At 37.0% G+C, this 19,881-nt stretch overlaps 1 pseudogene; it reads left to right on the forward strand.

The window, feature by feature from the left end:
- Positions 1-9,241, forward strand: part of LOC126595437 (uncharacterized) — a 54,011-nt pseudogene extending 44,770 nt beyond the window's left edge.
- The last annotated feature ends 10,640 nt before the right edge of the window (positions 9,242-19,881 follow it).

The raw sequence follows: 19,881 nt of genomic DNA on the forward strand, positions 1-19,881 counted from the left end.
AATGTTTTGTTTTTAAGTGCATGCAAGCATGATTCCGCCTTTTAATTGTTAATAGCATGCTATAGATGTTGCTTAAATGAACATGTTTTTACAAATATTTCCTTCAGGGTTTTCTGTGGAATTCGATTCAAAATTTTATTTGCAATAAGTAAGGCTTCACCCCATAAATTGTGTGGAAGCCCAGAGCTATTCAACATGGATTTGATCATGTCTTTAAAAGTCCTATTTTTCCGTTTGGTAACACCATTTTGTTGCGATGTATAGGGGTTGTTGTTTGATGATTATGCTATGTGTGGCACAAAATTCAGTAAAAGCATGTCACTCATACTCTCCTCCCCTATCGGACCTCAAGACTTTAATCTTCTTGTTAAGTTGATTCTGAACTTTTGCTTTATATGTCTTAAACATATCCAAGGTCTCATCTTTGCTATGAAGTAAGTAAACATAACAATACTTACTGAAATCATCTATAAAAGTTACATAATAGTTCTTTCCACCACGAGTTGGATATGATCTAAAATCACACAAGTCACTATGAATTAAATCTAACAATTCATTGGATTTTTCATGCATCGATTTAAAGCTTTGACTTGAAAATTTCAATTTTGTACAAGTAATCAAGTTTGGGTAGCAAACCTAAATTATGCATTTTAAAAAGAGAACGAAAGTTTACATGTCCTAGCCTAGAGTGCCATAAATTAGACGAATCAACAATATAAGCAGAAGCATTATTTATTTCATTCATAGCATTAGCAAGTACATTTAGTTTGAATAATCCATCAACAAAGTAACCCTTTCCCACAAACATTCCCCCTTTTGCTAGTACAAACTTATTGGATTCAAAAACAAGTTTGAATCCCTTACTACTAAGGATAGGACCAGGAACAAGATTCTTCCTTATATCGGGGACATGCAACACATCAAGGAGAGTTAATTCCTTTCCAGAAATAAATTTCAGAACACATTTCCCTATTCCAGCCACCACAGATGCAGACGCATTTCCCATAAACAACTGCTCATTTCCCTCAACTTTCTGGTACGAAGAGAACATATTTATGTCATCACATACATGGTGAGTCGCACCAGTACCTATCTACCAGCCAGCATGGTCAGATACAAGGTTAATTTCAGAAATCATTGCAACCAAGGCATCCACATTATTTTCAATCAGGTTTGCCCTGTTGTTGTTGCCTTGATTTTCAGGACCTTGATCCCTTCGATGGCGACATTCTTGAGCCCTATGGCCTTACTTTCCATAAACCCAGCAACTTCCCTTAATTTTCTTGAAGTATTTGCCTTTCACACCACGGACAATGTTCTTTTCCTTCTTCTTAGTTTTTTTGGAATTTCGGCCTTTGCTTTGATGAACTTCCTTCTACAACATTCACCTTGGAGTTTTTGTTGGAGATAATTCTTTAACTCCTTCCAAGAAGGTGGCAATTTCTCAATAAAGGACGCCACCTGAAAAGACTCATTGATCACCATCCTTTCAACATGAATGTCATGAATGATTTTCTGAAGATCTTTAGTTTGAGAGACAATGGACTTGGAATCCACCATTTTGTAGTCCAAAAATTTGCCCATGACAAATTTCTTTGAACCAGTATTCTCTGTTTTATACTTTTTCTTTCCCAAAGTTCCTTGGCTGTTTTGCACACCACATAGACACCACACAACGAATCATCTAATGCATTAAGAATAAAGTTTTTGCAAAGGAAATAATTATGATTCCAGGCATCTATACCCGTCAAAATTTCAGCAGAAAAAATATTTTCTCCATCTGCAGTAGGTATAGTCTTGCGCATAATATTTGCCAAAGTCAGAGTTGTCAAATAAAACAGCATTTTTTGCTACCATCTTTTGAAGTTTCCGCCCTTAAATTTCTTAGGCTTTTCAGAATGAGGTTTAGTTCCTGATTGTTCCATGCTGTTCAAAGATTGTTAGGGAACAATTTAGAAACAAAAATAATAGAAATACAGAACTATAAATACTTATACTTTATTGCTTAAAAATACTTTCAATACAGAATGAAATTACACAATAATTACAGAAATTAAAATGAGACTAACTTGAATGAATCAAAAGCAGCGCAAAAGCTATGTCCTTTGAACAGTATTTCCATCCCACTCTTATGTTTGTGGTTCTACAACGTCTGCTTAATCAGGATACAACTACCTAATTCTACAACCCGCACTGGATTTTAGAATTCTAGCGAATTGTTTTGTGTGTTTACTCTCTGAGAATTTTGTACAGAAGAAAAAGATGAAGAAAAGATGATTTATGATGGAACTGAGACCTTAGTTATATATGTTATTTCATACCTCTTCAAATACCTTTTGAATGTATCTGAAATCACACAACTCTTTCCAAAGAGTTTTGTGTATTAATCAAAACGTTTTTTAATTAATTTAATTAAAAAACTTAATTCGAAATTAAAATTAATGAACTATGATTAAAGAGTTGTGTGTATTAATCAAAACATTTTTTAATTAATTTAATTAAAAAACTTAATTCGAAATTAAAATTAATGAACTATGATTAATTTTAAAAACCCTGAGACCCTTGTCTTGATTAATTAATATTAATATTATGGTATATTCATCAAGTCTAATCCACAATTAGTAGCCCACACCTCAATCCTCATTCCAAATGGTCCAACTCCTAATCAATAACAAAGGTCACTAACTTAATATAAAGACCTCCAGTTCCCTTGAGTTCCCCGATGTGGGACTAAAGGAGCTCAAAAACTCCAACAATAATTTAGAAACACCCTTTTCGCTTATGCCATCCTTCAATTTTATTCCAGATTCTTGCAAACTCAAAATAATGTAGTTCCCATGATTGTTACCACCGGAACTGCAACGCTTCTACACTTGTTTATATGTTGGCTTTTGGTATACAAGACTAGCCTTGGATGTAGAGGTGCGGCCATGGCAAACTGCATCGCATATTGGATCAATGCATTGTTATTGTTTCTTTATTTCAGAGTCTCTCTCTCTTGTAAGCACAGATGGACTGGATTTTCAAAGGAGGCCTTCCATGGAATTTCCAGTTTTCTGAAACTATCTATTCCTTCAGCTATAATGATCAGGTAATATATCTCTCATTGACTTAATGGACGCTGACATTAGAGACTTAGAATGCAAATAAGAAATCTGGTCATTTGAAATTTTAATTTGTTAGAACTTACTGTATAGTTGGTTGTTTGTTTTATGACATTGAACAGCTTAGAAATGTGGTGTTTCGAAATGATGGTCCTCTTATCTCGCCTTCTTCCTAATCCAATGCTGGAAACGTCAGTCCTCTCAATCAGGTTGGCATTTGACACTAGCTAATCATATTAGACAATATAAACACAGAATACTAACTGATTGTGGCATATTAGCTTAAACACAAGTGCATTGACTTACATGATTCCGCTTGGACTTGGTGGTGCAGCAAGGTGAGTTTAAGGCTCATTAAGTGTTTCATGCTCCGATTTTTCATATTTGTCACAACAGTTCTTTCTGTTCTTAAATAACTTCAAATATCATTTGTTTGCACAAGAGTTTCAAATGAATTTGGCGCTAGGCGACCACGATTGGCCCGTCCAGCAACATTTGTTACACTTTTCATGGTTGCTACTGAAGGAATTGTGGCCGTTGCTGTCATTATATTGGGTCAAAAAGTTTGGGGTTACTGTTCCACAACAAAGAAAGAAGTTGTGGACTATGTTGGAGAAATATTACCGTGGGTTGCAATATCCCACTTTATTGATGGAATTCAATCCGTGCTTTCAGGTCTCCGACATTTTCCTTAATTTCTTCTTCAAACCTTTTGTGCAATGCCAGGCATTAAAAAAATAAGATTGCTACGTGGTCTCCTCATTCTAATTATATTTGATTTGTTGAAAGAAGTTACTTCGATGTTCGATTTCAGGTGTTATACGAGGAGGTGGACAACAGAAAATTGGGGCTTATGTTAATCTAGGAGCTTATTATCAAATGGGAATTCCTACTGCAGTATTATTAGCTTTTGTCCTGGACATTGGAGGAAAGGTGACTGATGCAAATTTTGTGTTCATGTACTTTTAATTTTTCAAGTCCCCTCAACTTTATCTTTCCTTTTTACAATTTATTTTGCCCTTTCTTAGTATTCCGTGGAAATGAAATACTTCTCGTGTTAATTTCGAATCAACATTTTCTTCGCAGGGTCTTTGGATTGGAATTACAGTGGCCTTGTTTTTTTTTTGGCGAACTTTACAGTGGCCTTGTTTGTGCAAGCATTATGTCTTTCAATCATAATCACATGCACTGACTGGGAGAAAGAAGTAAACTACTATGATCTGTTCTGTTTTGTGTAACTACAATCTGTTAGGATTCTGTTTGGATTCTAGTAACAAATAGTGGTTATAAAGCAATTGTGTGGGGGCCAGATGTCATCATCTTAGTAATGAAGCTGTAATATTCGTAATAAAGTAGTTGGTATAGCTGTAATTGGGGTAAAAATGTAATTGGGGAAAGTTGCTATATAGTTAGAGTTGTAAGAAATAGAAAATGGTTATGAAATAATATCAAGATTCTTTTGTCATTTTCTCTCTGAGTTCTTTCATGGCTTCTATGGGTTAAGGTTGATCGAGGGATCTATCATTGGTATCGAGCCAGTACTGATTTCTCCATCCCTTCTCTGCTGCCGTATGACTCGTACATCAACAAAGAGAGCTATGGAATCGCAGAATCATCTTGCTGCGATAAACAACACTCTCAACACACTACTCCAAAGGTTCGACGCCATGGAAGGGCGTCAAGATTCTTCGGATGCTCGAATTGAGAAGCTTCATCGTGATTTTCTGGACAAATGTGAAATGGGTTTTCCAGGAGATTCATCGGATGCAACTCGTTCTGACCCCAATTTGCGTGATGATTCAAGAACCCAGAATCTCAATCGTCACGATACAGGATTTCAACCTAGACCACCTTTGGTCAAATTGGATTTCCCTCGTTTTCAGGAAGGGGACGATCCTCTCGGCTGGGTTTACAAGGCAGAACATTACTTCGATTACTTTGATATTCCAGCGGACAAGAAGGTTCGTATGGCTTCTTTTCATATGGAAAACGAAGCCCTTCAATGGTTTCAATGGGTGAACTGCGTCAAGAATTATCCCAATTGGGCAGATTTTACAAAGATCTTTTGCAGGGAATTTGGTTCTTCTGACCTTACGGATTGCACTGAAAATTTGGTAAAACTTCACCAATCGGGATTGCTCAGGGACTATATCATGGAATTCAGAAGATTGGCAAATCGCACGGTAGAGATGACCTCGGGACTCTTGAAAAGCTGCTTCATTGGGGGTTTAAAGCCAGAAATTCGCCATGATGTCAAGCTTCTGCGACCATTTGATGTTCATGAAGCCATTGCTTACGCCCAACAAGTGGATGCCAAACTAGCCGAATTAAAGGTTCGATCTTTTTCCCGAAACATTTCATCTGCATCTCAGTTCAAGCCAACCCAATTATCTGACATCACCAACACGCCAAAGAATGAGCATTCTTCCCGAAATGAGAATTTCAGACGTTTAACAGCAGCAGAAATTGAATTTCAACGAAAGAATAGGTTGTGGTTTAACTGTGATGAAAAGTTTTCACGAGAGCATGTGTGTGCTGGTCCCAAACGACAAGTACTCCTCATAGATGTATATGACAATGGTGACCTTATCGAACATCAATCTGATGACAGTGAAGAGCCTGAGGTAACAGCTTGTACAGTCTATGGAATTCCTGCCCCGAAATCTATCAGAACAATGAAGATCAATGGGTTAGTATTAAATTGTCCTGTTATTTTCCTGGTAGATTCTGGTAGTCCACATAATTTCATTGATATCTCCTTGGTCAAGAAATTAAAGGGTCATATCGATACTTCACATCCATTTACTGTGAAGATTGCAAATAGGGGATCCCTTACTAGCACTGGATGTTTAGCTCAAGTTTCCATTCGCATACAACATTATGCAGCTGTGCTTGATTTCTATGCTCTTCCTTTGGGTGGTTGCGATATTGTTTTGGGTGTCCAATGGTTGAGAACATTAGGACCAGTACTGTGGGATTTTGATAAGATGATTATGCAGTTTGTCATTGGCACAACTACTTTTTCCATATCAAGCCCTCAGCCCCAAGAACCTCAGTCCATTTCTTCTTTACAAATGGATAAGTTACTGACTCATGAACATTGTTTGGGAGCTGCCTTATTTGTTTTGCAAGTTGGTGCAGATAAGACAGTACCATCTCCTCAGTCTCAGTTGAATGCTACCCAAGATAGTGAATTGCAAGTACTGCTAGCCAAGTATCAATCCATTTTTCAAAGCCCATCTGGGTTACCTCCATCCAGAAACCATGATCATAGAATCCCCTTGTTGGAAGGATGCAAACCCCCTAGTGCTCGACCTTACAAGTATGGTCCTTTTCAGAAAACTGAAATTGAGAAATGTGTCAAGGAGTTACTGGAATCAGGTTTCATCAGGCCGAGTCATAGTCCATTCTCTTCTCCAGTACTCTTAGTGAAGAAAAAGGAGGGTACTTGGAGGATGTGCACGGATTATAGAGCACTTAATCTCCTCACAATCAAAGACAAGTACCCTATACCGTTGATTGATGAGTTATTGGATGAGCTCTTTGGTGCCCAATATTTTTCTAAACTGGATCTTAGGTCCGGTTACCATCAAATCCGTATGCATCCTGCAGATATTGAAAAAACTGCTTTCCGAACTCATGAGGGACATTATGAATTTCTCGTTTTGCCTTTTGGCTTAACAAATGCCCCTGCATCTTTCCAAAGCTTAATGAATGAGATTTTTAGGCCTTACTTGAGGAAATTCATCTTAGTTTTCTTTGATGACATCCTGATCTATAGTACTTCTTGGGAATTGCATCTGCAGCATGTCAGTATTGCCCTTAGTGTACTCCAACTTCATCACTTGTTTGTGAAACTGTCAAAATGTGCTTTTAGGAAACAGCAAATTGAATATCTCGGCCATATTGTCTCTCAGAATGGAGTAGCTGCTGACCCCTCTAAATTGAAAGCCATTGCAAATTGGCCCTTACCTACCTCTGTGAAGGCCTTAAGGGGTTTTCTTGGCTTAACGGGGTACTATAGGAAGTTCATTCCTCAATTTGGTAGAATCAGTGGACCTCTGACCCAACTCACGAAGAAAGATGGGTTTAAATGGAGTCCTGCAGCCACTGCTGCATTTCACGAATTGAAAAATGCAATGTTGTCTCCTCAGGTCTTAGCACTGCCAGATTTTTCAAAACCATTTGTTATTGAAAGCGATGCTTCTGGTGTGGGAATAGGGGCAGTTTTGCAACAAGGTGGCAGGCCTATTGCATTCACCAGTCAAGTTTTAGGACCCAAGAATCAGGCACTTTCTGCATATGAAAGAGAAATGTTGGTTGTGGTTCATGCAGTTAAAAAGTGGCAGTCCTATTTACTGGGAAGCCATTTCATTATACAAACCGACCATCACAGCCTCAAATATTTTCTTCAAAACAGAGCTAACTCTCCTTTCCAGCAAAAGTGGGTTTCCAAATTACTGGGATTTGATTATGAAATCCAGTATAGAAAGGGCAGTGACAATAAAGCAGCTGATGCATTATCCAGAATGTTCCATTCTCAGGCTACTTCAATTATGGATCCAGCTAATGCGCTTCCTATGGCTTCAAGCATGATCGGGAGTCTTGATCAAGGCAATGTTGCTTCAATTACACTACATTGCTCAGATTCTGATAGTGATTTACTTGCTTTATCATATCCTTATATGTCCTGGCTAGATGATCTGAGGAGGCATGTTGAAAAAGATGACTGGATTTTACAGAAGTCTCAGGCTATTTTACATAAATCCTCCGATTTGACTCCATTAAACTTGCTCAAATACCAGCTTGATAATGGGTTTTTGAAGTATAAGAATCGGATTGTTGTTAGTCCTACAAGTCCTTGGCGGACAAGAATTTTTGAAGAACACCATTGTACTCCATCTGCAGGCCATGAAGGGTTTCTCAAAACCTATAAACGGATATCCCGATCCTTCTATTGGGAGGGTATGAAGAACAATATCAAAGAACTGATTGCTGGATGTGATATTTGTCAGAAGAATAAGTATGAGACACTTGCACCTGCTGGACTTCTTACTCCACTACCAATCCCTCAAAGAATTTGGTCTAATATAGCTATGGATTTTATCACCGGCCTTCCTCTCTGCAAGGGTAAATCAGTTATATTTGTCATCGTTGACAGACTATCAAAAGCTGCCCATTTCCTGCCCTTATCTCACCCATATACTGCACATTCAGTGGCACAAGTCTTTATTGATCAGGTGTTTAAATTGCATGGAATGCCTACTTCTATCGTATCTGATCGAGACCCAATATTCATCAGCGCATTTTGGAAGGAATTTTTTCACCTTCAAGGCTCCAAGCTCTGTCTCAGTTCAGGTTTCCATCCCCAAACTGATGGCCAAACTGAAGTTCTCAATAGGTGTGTGGAAACATATCTGCGTTGTTTTTGCAGCTTGCAACCTAAGAAATGGTTGACATGGCTTCCCTGGGCAGAATGGAGCTATAACACCTCTTATCATTCTGCAGCTAAAATGACACCTTATGAGGTCGTGTATGGACATCCACCACCCCATATTCCACTCTATGAATCTGGTACAACAAAGATTGATATGGTGGATCACTGCTTGAAAGACAGGACTCGAATTTTATCTCTGTTAAAAACCAACTTAGCAACTGCTCAAGAACGAATGACAACTCAAGCAAACAAAGGTCGAACTGAGAGATCATTTGCAATTGGGGATTTTGTCTATCTTCGATTGGTCCCCTACCAGCAGAAGTCACTTTCTTTGCATCCCTTCCATAAGCTGCATCCTCGATTTTATGGTCCTTTTGAGATACTTGATCGAGTTGGACCTGTGGCATATCGGTTGAAACTCCCAAGTCACTCTAAGATCCATCCAGTTTTTCATGTTTCATGTCTCAAAAAGAAACTGGGCACTGCAATCATTCCTACTATTCCTTTGCCAACAATTCAAGATGCTGGTTTACAGCATGATGACCTTGTCCCAGAAGCTCTTTTGGACCGGCGGGTGGTTAACACCGGAACAACTTCATCAACAGAAGTGTTAGTGCATTGGAAGAATCATCCTGTTACAGATGCATCTTGGGAAAGCTGGGATACTCTACAGTCGAAGTTTCCTGACTTTAAGCCTTGAGGACAAGGCTATTTCTAAAAAGGGGGGAGTAATGTTAGGATTCTGTTTGGATTCTAGTAACAAATAGTGGTTATAAAGCAATTGTGTGGGGGCCAGATGTCATCATCTTAGTAATGAAGCTGTAATATTCGTAATAAAGTAGTTGGTATAGCTGTAATTAGGGTAAAAATGTAATTGGGGAAAGTTGCTATATAGTTAGAGTTGTAAGAAACAGAAAATGGTTATGAAATAATATCAAGATTCTTTTGTCATTTTCTCTCTGAGTTCTTTCATGGCTTTTGTGGGTTAAGGTTGATCGAGGGATCTATCACAATCTATTCTACATTCATCTCATACATACATTTTCATGGCTTTTGTAGGTGAAGAAAGCTTCTGATAGAGTGTACAAAACAATGGCCGCTGCTGATGCAGTATAGTAAAACTGATGCACAAGTCATGATCATACCAAGAATACGTGCCTAATTATTTTGTCTTTAGAAGGCATTTGAAGCTTTATCAGATGCTGAAGACAACATATCTCGAACAATTTTGCATATGATTTGTACGGCTTGCTTTGTCTGGCGGTCTTATCATATGTTCTTGGTATAATTGCCCCAATTTGGTGTTGCATTTTCAAAATTTTGTGGACACGGATAACTGGATCATGAGACTCCTTGTATTTTGGTCCAACATCATCCTTTGTCTGCTGATAAAACACATGTCCGAACTGAAGATTTTCTTGAGGAAATGGCCAGGGCTCCTAGAGGGGTTGATGGTCGTCAAAGTGGTAGATTTACTAGTACTAGTTCTTCAATACAAAATTCCACAATATTCCCTTGAGCAATACTTCTATCATATTTTAGCCTAAATTTTCCCTTATTTATGAAATCCAAGAAAAAACCATATGGCCCGTGACAGTGTTTCTACATTATAAAAGTCTAGAGGAATTTTTTGATGCACGATGTGGCATGTTCTTTTGAAATTTCTTCTTACAAAATGCAGACCAATGGATTACGAGTTTGTTTGTATGAATTAATATTCTACTTAACATTCTATTACTTGAAGAATATGCTTGATCCATGGTATATAATTTTCGTTTGGAATACAGCATATAAATTCAAGTGCACCAGACTTTGTTTGTTACTTAGACATGATAATATTTTGCACAAGACTGCTGATCAGGGTATCACATGATACAATGTTTCATTGTTCTGCTATATATCATTTAAACCTTTTTGCACTTTTGTACATTATCACGTTTTTTACTGAAAATTTCACAATTAAACATCCGAGCATTATTGCGTTACAAGTGCCTAACCTAAGTCGACTTTCATCCATTGATTCGTTCAATAGTGGAATGCGACAAGTATGTACAGTTAAACATTCAATCTCTATTTAGTCTGATGTCTATACATAAGAATCAAACTAACAATGTTTGATTCTTATGCAATAACTGACCAATTTTTTACAGATAAAATATAATAACCAGTAGCAAAGTAGAAATTAGATGGGTCTTAGCGATAGATTTCAGATACATGCTTGGACTTAAGATCCCCAATTCCAGATTCATAAATGGCCTTAAGAACTTCGGAATATGAGATTACAAATGAATTTGAGTTATAACTCAAATACGATGACAATTGATGATATTCATATGGGATTGCAAATGTGTCCTCATATTAATTAGAAATTTCATATGAAAATTGATTTCATTGGAGAGCCAATAAAGTTAGCAAATAGTCATAGAAACTGATTACCCAATCAGAAAACCTACAACAACAAAAACAAAGTATTTTCCCACTAAGTGAGGTCGGCTATATGAATCCTAAAGCGTCATTGCGCTCCAATCAGAAAACCTAATTAATAAAATTGAGTATTAAAACTAAAAGGTAAATTACAGTTTGCTTTCTCAAGTTTGGGTACAAATGCAACATCATACAATATTTTTTTAAAGCATTTTAATCACATATATTTACTATTATTTCATTTCAATGTCACAATCAGTTGAGTTTTCTATCAATGTAATCAGTAAACAATAGACGTGGCAAATATAAGATCTACAATTTTACTAATATGAACGTCAAATTTATGCCACGTGTTACACATGTTTGAAACTAATTATAAATTCGATTAGGATAAAAAAAATATTAAAAGAAACTAAAAAACAAAGCTTGAAGCCTCTGTATCCCCCAGAATCCGCTACCTAGAACTCAGCCCCGTAATCGTAACCAGTTTTGAATTCGCTGCTCATCTTGACAATCTCGCAGCCGCTGATTGTGTCTCGAACGCCTACTACCTTGTCTTCCTGCACTATATCACCATCTGGTGTTGAATCACCGCACCTCATCGAATCTGATTCATCAATCCGTCATGGGGCGTTTAGATTTAAATGCCTCGATGTTCTATATGTTAAATTAAACATCATACCTTTTAGAATTTTTATTAAACATTTTCCTACATTTTAGGTGAATATATTATAAGTAGCATTTTTTAATGCGAAGTTACAAAATTCGACATATATATAATGTGCCAATTTGTTAATAATTATTCAAATCTCCTAGAATCTAGTAGACATATGTTTTAAAATTCTAAAAACATATCAAATTTGATTTATTTATGCTTCTAACATGATATATATATATATATATATATATATATATATATATATATATGTCATCTTCTTTCATGACTATTCTACAATCTTTTTGTGTCATTTCTTTGTTGTTGGTCAATACTCTTATGTCCTCCGTTGTGAGTCATGTTCATTCCCCTTCTATTTTTATTTTATGCAAACCTCTTGATTTGAGTATTCGTACCATGGTACATTTGGAAAATAGATTCTAGTGGTAGATGATATGGGGTATGTTTCCATTTAGTATTGGTACGTTTATAGCCGATATGTTGGTACATTTTAAGTTGGCATGGGTACATTTCATATCAGCATCGGTACTTTTCAATTCGGCATGGGTACATTTCTAGATGATATGTTGGTACGTTTCAAGTTGACATGGGTACATATCATATCAGCATTTGTATGTTTCAATTTGCCATCGGTACATTTCAACATAGCATGAGTACAATTCAAATTAGAAATTAATATATTTAAATTTGGTTTCAATTTAATATTCACATTCATATATCTCATGCCGAATGACATTAATCTCATTTCAACCAATCCCTTTTGTTAACAATTTTTATGCAAATTATATTGTGCTACAATGTTTTAAAATCACTTGTTTTCTGTTGCATACTACACAACCATGCAATCAAACTAGAACTCAACAAGATAAATGTAGCGTCCATGGTGTTTTCATCATGTTAGATTGGCTATCTCAAATTTTTCTATTGATGTAAGTTTTTTTCCATGATCAATAAAGTTTATTATAGAAAAATAAATGTTAAAACTTAAAAAATTAAGAGATTGTTGTAGGCTTATTTGACTGAATTGTATTTAGGACTAGAGAGGGAGATGGGTCGGTGACAAGAGAGAGAAGAGAGAGATTTAATTGTGATGTGTGTGTTGTATCACCCCATTATGCCTTTATTTATAATAGTAGGATAGGTTAAATCCTTACCCTTATAGAATTAAAACTCTAATAGGATAATATCTACCAAGGGGAATATTCCGAGATATCCCTAGATACACTATAATTTACACAATCACATTCCTATTCTAAATGTGACTGCAACACTCCCCCTTGAGTGTGGAAATACTCAAACAAAATATCGCATCAGATCTTCAGCAGTTGAAGTAGAATAGTTGATGAAGTTAGCGACACAACAGGCGAATGCGAGTCTCTAATATAAGGAAAGTATGCATAGGTAGTGAAACTCATAAAGTCTCACTATGGTAAAACCTAGCTAAGGTAGGTGAAAACCCATAGACTAAGGAGAAAAGTGAGAAGTATGCAAAATGTCTAAAACAAATATCAAACAGGACAAAAGTAGTGAACTCAATGGAGAATGATCATCCCAAGATGGGTGCCTTATCAAAACCTCGTTAGGTAGCAAAAACCCAACGGGAAAAATGCTTCTAATCGTAGGAAAAAAAGTACATAAAGATCAAGTGAGTATGCTTCAGGATACTCCCCTTGAGTTAGACATAACTTCCAAATAAGAGAACTACAAGCAATTCAACTCAGATAATTTACGCATACCAATTCCTTGGATGAGTTTCTGAAAAGTAGACTTGGGCAATGACTTGGTAAAATGATCGGCCAGATTGTCCTGGGAACGGATTTGCTTGACTTCAATGTTCTGATGGTGTTGTTGTTGGTAAGAATAAAAGAACTTCGGCGCTATGTGCTTGGTGTTGTCTCCCTTAATACATCCCTTCTTTAACTGCTCGATACATGCTACATTGTCTTCAAAGATCGTTGTAGGAAGGTCAATGATGTAGTAAGGCCACTATTGCTTCAAATATGTTCCGTGACTGCTCTCTGCCAAAAGCACTCACGAGATGCGTCATGCAAGGCGAGGATCTCAGCATGGTTTGAAGAAGTCGCAACTAGATTTGCTTGGTAGACCTCCAAGATATAGTGGTGTCTCCAACGATAAAGACATAGCCCGTTTGAGAACGTGCCCTATGTGGGATAGATAGATAACTAGCATCTGCGTAACCAACAAGGTAGGAATCAACCCGAGGACCGAGGGGGCATGTTGGAAATGTGCCCTAAAACCAATCATATGATGATACTTTACGGACATTTCACATGTTAAACTAATCTTGTTTAATATAAAGGGCAAAGAAGACGGTTTAAAGTCGTCTCATATAAATGTTATATGCTTAAACGATAAGTCTAAGGAATATGTAATTGGGAGAATGTGATCTAAAGAAGTTAGATTCATGAGACCATTCTCTTTCGTATCCATATCTTAAATGTTCCTGGTCATAGGATCGCCAATTGGGCATTGACAGTCCATTAAGATCAGTACGTGCTATGTCTTCTCTTAGAGAGAGTGACTGGTCTTGAGTCATTAGTGTGACTGACACTAAGACAAGCATGTAGGTGGTCAATAGAGAATGAGTCCACTGAACGCCATCAACAAGGAGTTCCCATACTCATGTCACATGAAAACTCGTGGTTGGGATAATGTAAAGTAGTCATTTGACTGGAGGCATCATAGTTGTCTTATGGTTAGGCCCTTGATCTTTGACTATGTCAAAGTCACTCTGTCAAAGGGTGTCCACCACATAGTTGGGGTTAAGCCACTTAGCCATAGAGGCAAGTGAATGCACAATAAGGGATTTTTAACCTTCAAACCGTTTGAGGGAGAATACTTTATCATATGATTAAGAATCTCTGGCCAGAATATGAATGAGATTTAGGAATTCGTTCCAAATCACATTCAAGGTAATCATATAAGTAAGAGAATCACATTGGATAGCAGACATGAATAAACTATCAAATCGAACAATGTGGACAAGAATATTGTATTAGAGAAAGACCGTATTGCATTGTAATCCCAAACTGAATAGGTTCTCCACATCTTTTGATTAGCTTGGGTAGCCATGACATACTGCTTGGTGTCACTCATGATTTGTGGAAGCCCTAAAGGTGTATAATCACTAAAGGGAGAATTGAAAAGTAAGTTTCAATTCACAATCGATTTGAAGAGTTTTAATTGCCCACTGCCTCGCTAAAAGGAACATAATAGATCGTACACCATTTAAGGTAGAGATTGAAGAAACAACGGATATGAGTAAGGATAATTAAATGGTTTAATTATTTATGGCTAGGATTAATTGATATGTTAATTAATCAAATGAATAAGTTCATTTTAGACATCGGGTTAGTTTTGGGACTCAAGACCCAATGGACTTTGAATGTCAAGGCCAATAACTCAAGTTGTATGACAACTTGAAAACACAAAGGGCATGAAAGCCCAATGAACCCACATGGCCGACCATAGAGAGTGTGAGGGAGAATTGGTTTTAATTTCAATTATGCCACTCAATGTAAGTGGCTATAGAAAGAAAATTATAACCCATTCCCTTATAAAGGGTTTTCTAGAGACAAAGGAGTAAAACACAAAAGCTCTCTCTTCTCTTAGGAGGCCGCCCACCCTAGGAAGAATGGACTAGCATCCATCTCTTCCTAGGTCACTCATCTCTTCCTCAATGCTCTCCTTGGTGTGGAAACTTAGAGGTTCCCTTTCTTGGAACTTGGAGAATCCATTCCATCCATATCCAAGAAGTCATGGAGCCAAGAAGCAAAGTTCCTCCATCCACATCCATGGAGTCAAGGAGCAAAGGAGACGAAGGAAAGAAGGCCCTCACATTGGTGAATATCCTTCGCTAAGCAAAGAGGTGCTTCAAAGGTATACAAGTTTCTCAATTCTTTTCTTTAAGATTTGAGTTGAGTCTTGGTTTACCACAACTACTATGCCTTGAATGTCATGGGTAAAGTTGTGTTAAGTGCATACAAGCATGATTCCGCCTTTAATTTTTAATTGCATGCATAGATGTTGCTCAAATGAACTTGTTTTCATAAATTTTTCCTTCAAGTGGTATCAGAGCCTAGGTCTTGTAGTTGGTGAATCCTTCTGGGTTTTGTATTTTTATAGTTTATGATTTGAATGTTGTAATTGTTACAAGCCTTATTCTTACTTCTTTGAATGTACATTTTGTTAGAAAATTTGCCATCTCAAAAGTTGAAGATGTAGTTCATTTAAGCATGAATTTTGGAGCTAAAATTTGGTGCCATGTTTATGGGGAAATTAGACCAAATCCAAGGGGTGGATTTTTGGGTTCTTTTTTGTCTTTTTAAAAGTGTTTTAAAGTGTCATTAGGAACCCCTAAGTACACTAGGATGTTAACCCTCTTTTGATTAGTGTAAATTTGAGTTTTAATTGAGTGAAAACATTCATGGAGCTCTAATGGGTTTTCATGGATGTTCTTCAATGTTCTTCCTTTGTTCTTGTTGTTCATACCAAGAACAAAAAGTTGTTGTTTTGATTCAAAAAGGTATTTGGTTGTTTATTTGCTTTTGTTAGTGATGGATGGTAAGATTTTTCAAACAACACCCATACCTTTTTACTATTCACAACATGCCAATCACTTATTTCAATCACCTTTCAAACACACAAATCAGCTCACACAAACCATCACTACTCACCATGACTAGCCACCCCTATAATGGGGGTACTATTGGGGCTTTTTTGCAATTACATAAAGTTTTGATACTTTTGTGTATTTTCACTTTGACCCGAAAATTTACGTTTTTACGTAAAGGCCCAAAATCACTAAACGACAAAGTGTTTTGCTCCTTTAATGAAGTTTTTTGTATTTGATATGATCAAATGTTGTAAAAGAGCATAAGCTCTTCTTTACTTTAAAGTATTTTGATATGATCAAATGTTGTAAAAGAGTATAAGCTTTTCTTTACTTTGAAGTACTCATCTCTTGTTTCATTTGATATGCATGAAATTGGAGTGGTTGGGTCCAATGCCCAATAAGAAAACATGCCTTAATGTGATTAAACACGTAAGTAAAATCAATCACCATCCCTAGACCGAGATCCAACACTAGGCTTGTGTTGGATTGAATCAAAAGTTCATAGTCATCCTAAGGCCCTAAGGCAACTATATAGTCCATCAATGAATGCAAAGCTTATGTTAGTAGTATCATATACTCTTGCTTAGACCTGTAAATGGGTCGGGTTTATCGAGTTTGGGTCAGGTTCAATCTGATCCGTTAAGTTAATAGGTCACCAGAACCTGACCTGTTCTACCCGTTTCACCCGTTAACAATTATTATTATTATTATTTTTTCATAGAGTTTATTTTTTATTGTTAAGACTTTATTGAAATTACTAAAACATCCTCAACTAATAGGTGCTAACGGGTTGACCCAAAGTGCTAACGGGTTCACCCATTAGCGACCCGACCCGTTAAGCATCCACCCAAATACTAATATTAACGGGTCGGGTCGGGTCAGGTCGGGTTGGGTTAACAGGTCGGGTCTAAAATGCCAAGTCTACTCTTGCTTTAAAAATTGTTTTACAAGCATAGTGGGAGTATCATATACTACTAAATCAATCACATGGACCAATAGTTGTCATATGACCAAATTGTTTTAATGAGATTAAAATGCATGCTTATATGTGATGAGACCTAAAAACCCTCAACTAAACCATTATTAAGTTGACAAGCATGAGAGTGCTTTGAACACTCTTTCATGGGCTTCCACCGTGGTAGGCTCTGATTGTTTGTGACTCATACACCAACTTCACCCTATCATGGGGGAGTACAAAGTATGTGCTTACACTTAGGAGGAGTTCTATACGCATACATGATGTTGTGAAGGTAGGCAGCAAGAATGATCAACATCATATCATTTTGAGGTTATTCTTCAACCCTTACCCAAACTTGCATGGTGGGAATGACTTAACTAAGTGCACTGGAGTCAACATCATATCATTCTGAGGCCTTATTATCTAGAGGCCAAATAAGATGGGTACTTAGATGAGATGTAAATGAGTAAGCATACTCTCTCATTATTATTGATGCTAGCCAACATCATATCATTGTGAGGTGGGCTTGGTAATAGTGAGCCTCCCATACCCTACTAAGAGTTTCCTCCAAAATTCTTGAATTCCAATGAGGGATATGCAATTTGCCAAAAATAGTGGGTGGTGTTATTTGATTTAAAGACCCAGAACAAATAGCTTAAAATCAATCAATTTATATTCGTTATGTATTTATTTCCAAATATATTTGCAAACGATATCCAAAACTTGACAAAGGCTTTAGTTTCCGAACTTGGTACCACAATCCCATAGATTGTCTTGAATGGATTGTATATGTACCTAAGTAGTTGTTGGAAATGTGCCCTAAAACCAATCATATGATGATACTTTACGGACATTTCACATGTTAAACTAATCTAGTTTAATATCAAGGGCAAATATTATTGTTTGAGCCGTCTCATATAAATGTTATACGCTTAAACGATAAGTCCAAGGAATATGTGATTGGGAGAATGCGATCTAAAGAAGTTAGATTCATGAGACCATTCTTTCGTAGACACATCCTAAACGTTCCTGATCATAGGATTGCCAATTAGGCATTGACAGTCCGTTAAGATCAGTACGTGCTATGTCTTCTCTCAGGGAGAGTGACTAGTCTCGAGTCATTGGTGTGTGTGACATCAAGACAAGTACGTAGGTGCTCAATAGAGAATGAGTTCACTGAACACGATCAACGAAGAGTTCTCATATTCATGTCACATGAGAACTCATGGTTGGGATAATGCAAAGTAGTCATTTGACCTGAGGCATCATAGTTGTTTTGTGGTTAGGTACTTGATCTTTGATTATGTCAAAGTCACCCCATCCGCGGGTGTCCACGGCATCGTCGGGGTTAAGCCACTTAGCCATGGAGGCAAGTGAATGCGCAACAAGGGATCTCTAACCTTCAAACCGTTTGGGGGAGAATACTCTATGATATGATTAAGAATCTCTGGCCAGAGTATGAATGAGATTTAGGAAGTCGTTCCAAATCACATTCAAGGTAATCATATAAGCACACGAATCACATTGGATAGTAGACATGAATAAACTATCAAACCAAACAATGTGGTCAAGAGTATTGTATTAGAGAAAGACCGTATTACATTTGTAATCCTAAACTGAATAGGTTCTCCACCTCTTCTGATTAGCTTGGGTAACCATGATATGCTGCTAGGTGTCACTCATGGTTTGTGGAAGCCCTAAACGTGTATAATCACTAAAGGGAGAATTGAAAGAAAGGTTCAATTCACAATCGATTTGAAATGGTTTTAATCGCCCACTGCCTCGCTAAAAGGAACCTAATGGATCGTACACCGTGGAAGGTGGAGATTGAAGAAACAATGGAGATGAGTAAGAATAATTAAATGGTTTAATTATTTATGGCAAGGATTAATTAATATGTTAATTAATCAAACGAATAAGTTCGTTAAAGACCTCGGGATAGTTTTGGACCTTAAGGCCCAATGGGATTCGAACGTCAAGCCCATTGACTTAAGTTGTATGACAACTTAATGAATAATGATTCACAAAGGCCCAATTAGCCCAATAATACCCTAAGGCTGGCCATTTAGAGATGGAGTGAGTTTTGGACTTATTTACAAGTTTTCCACTCCAATTAATTAAGGTATAAATATGACTTTATAGCCAAAATTCATTTAGGATTTTCTTTTGGGGAAAAGATGAGAACATAAGCTCTCTTTTCTCTCTGAAGTGGCCGTTCTCCTTGGAGGGTTTAGCTAGCAATCCTACTACTCCAAGATCACTCATTTCTTCTCCAATCTAACCTTGGTGAAGAGACTTAGAGGTTCTCAATTTTGGGAACTTGGAGAACCATTTCATCCATCCAAATCCATAGATCTAAGATGCAAGGAATGAAGGCCCTCTCTTTGGGTGATTAGCCTTTGCTTATGCAAAGAGGAATCTACCAAGGTATAATTTCTCAACTAACAAATGTTGTTTTAAGTTGAGTCAAGGTTCACCAATCTACTAGGCTTTGAATTTAATGGGTAATGTTTTGTTTTGAGTGCATGCAAGCATGATTCCGCCTTTAACTTGTTAATTGCATGCTATAGATGTTGCTCAAATGAACATGTTTTTCACAAAATTTCCTTTAGTAGTCTCATCCTCACAATCTTCCTATTGATAATG

This window comes from Malus sylvestris, chromosome 13 (genome assembly GCF_916048215.2).
Source record: "Malus sylvestris chromosome 13, drMalSylv7.2, whole genome shotgun sequence".
Classification (NCBI taxonomy): Eukaryota; Viridiplantae; Streptophyta; class Magnoliopsida; order Rosales; family Rosaceae; genus Malus; species Malus sylvestris.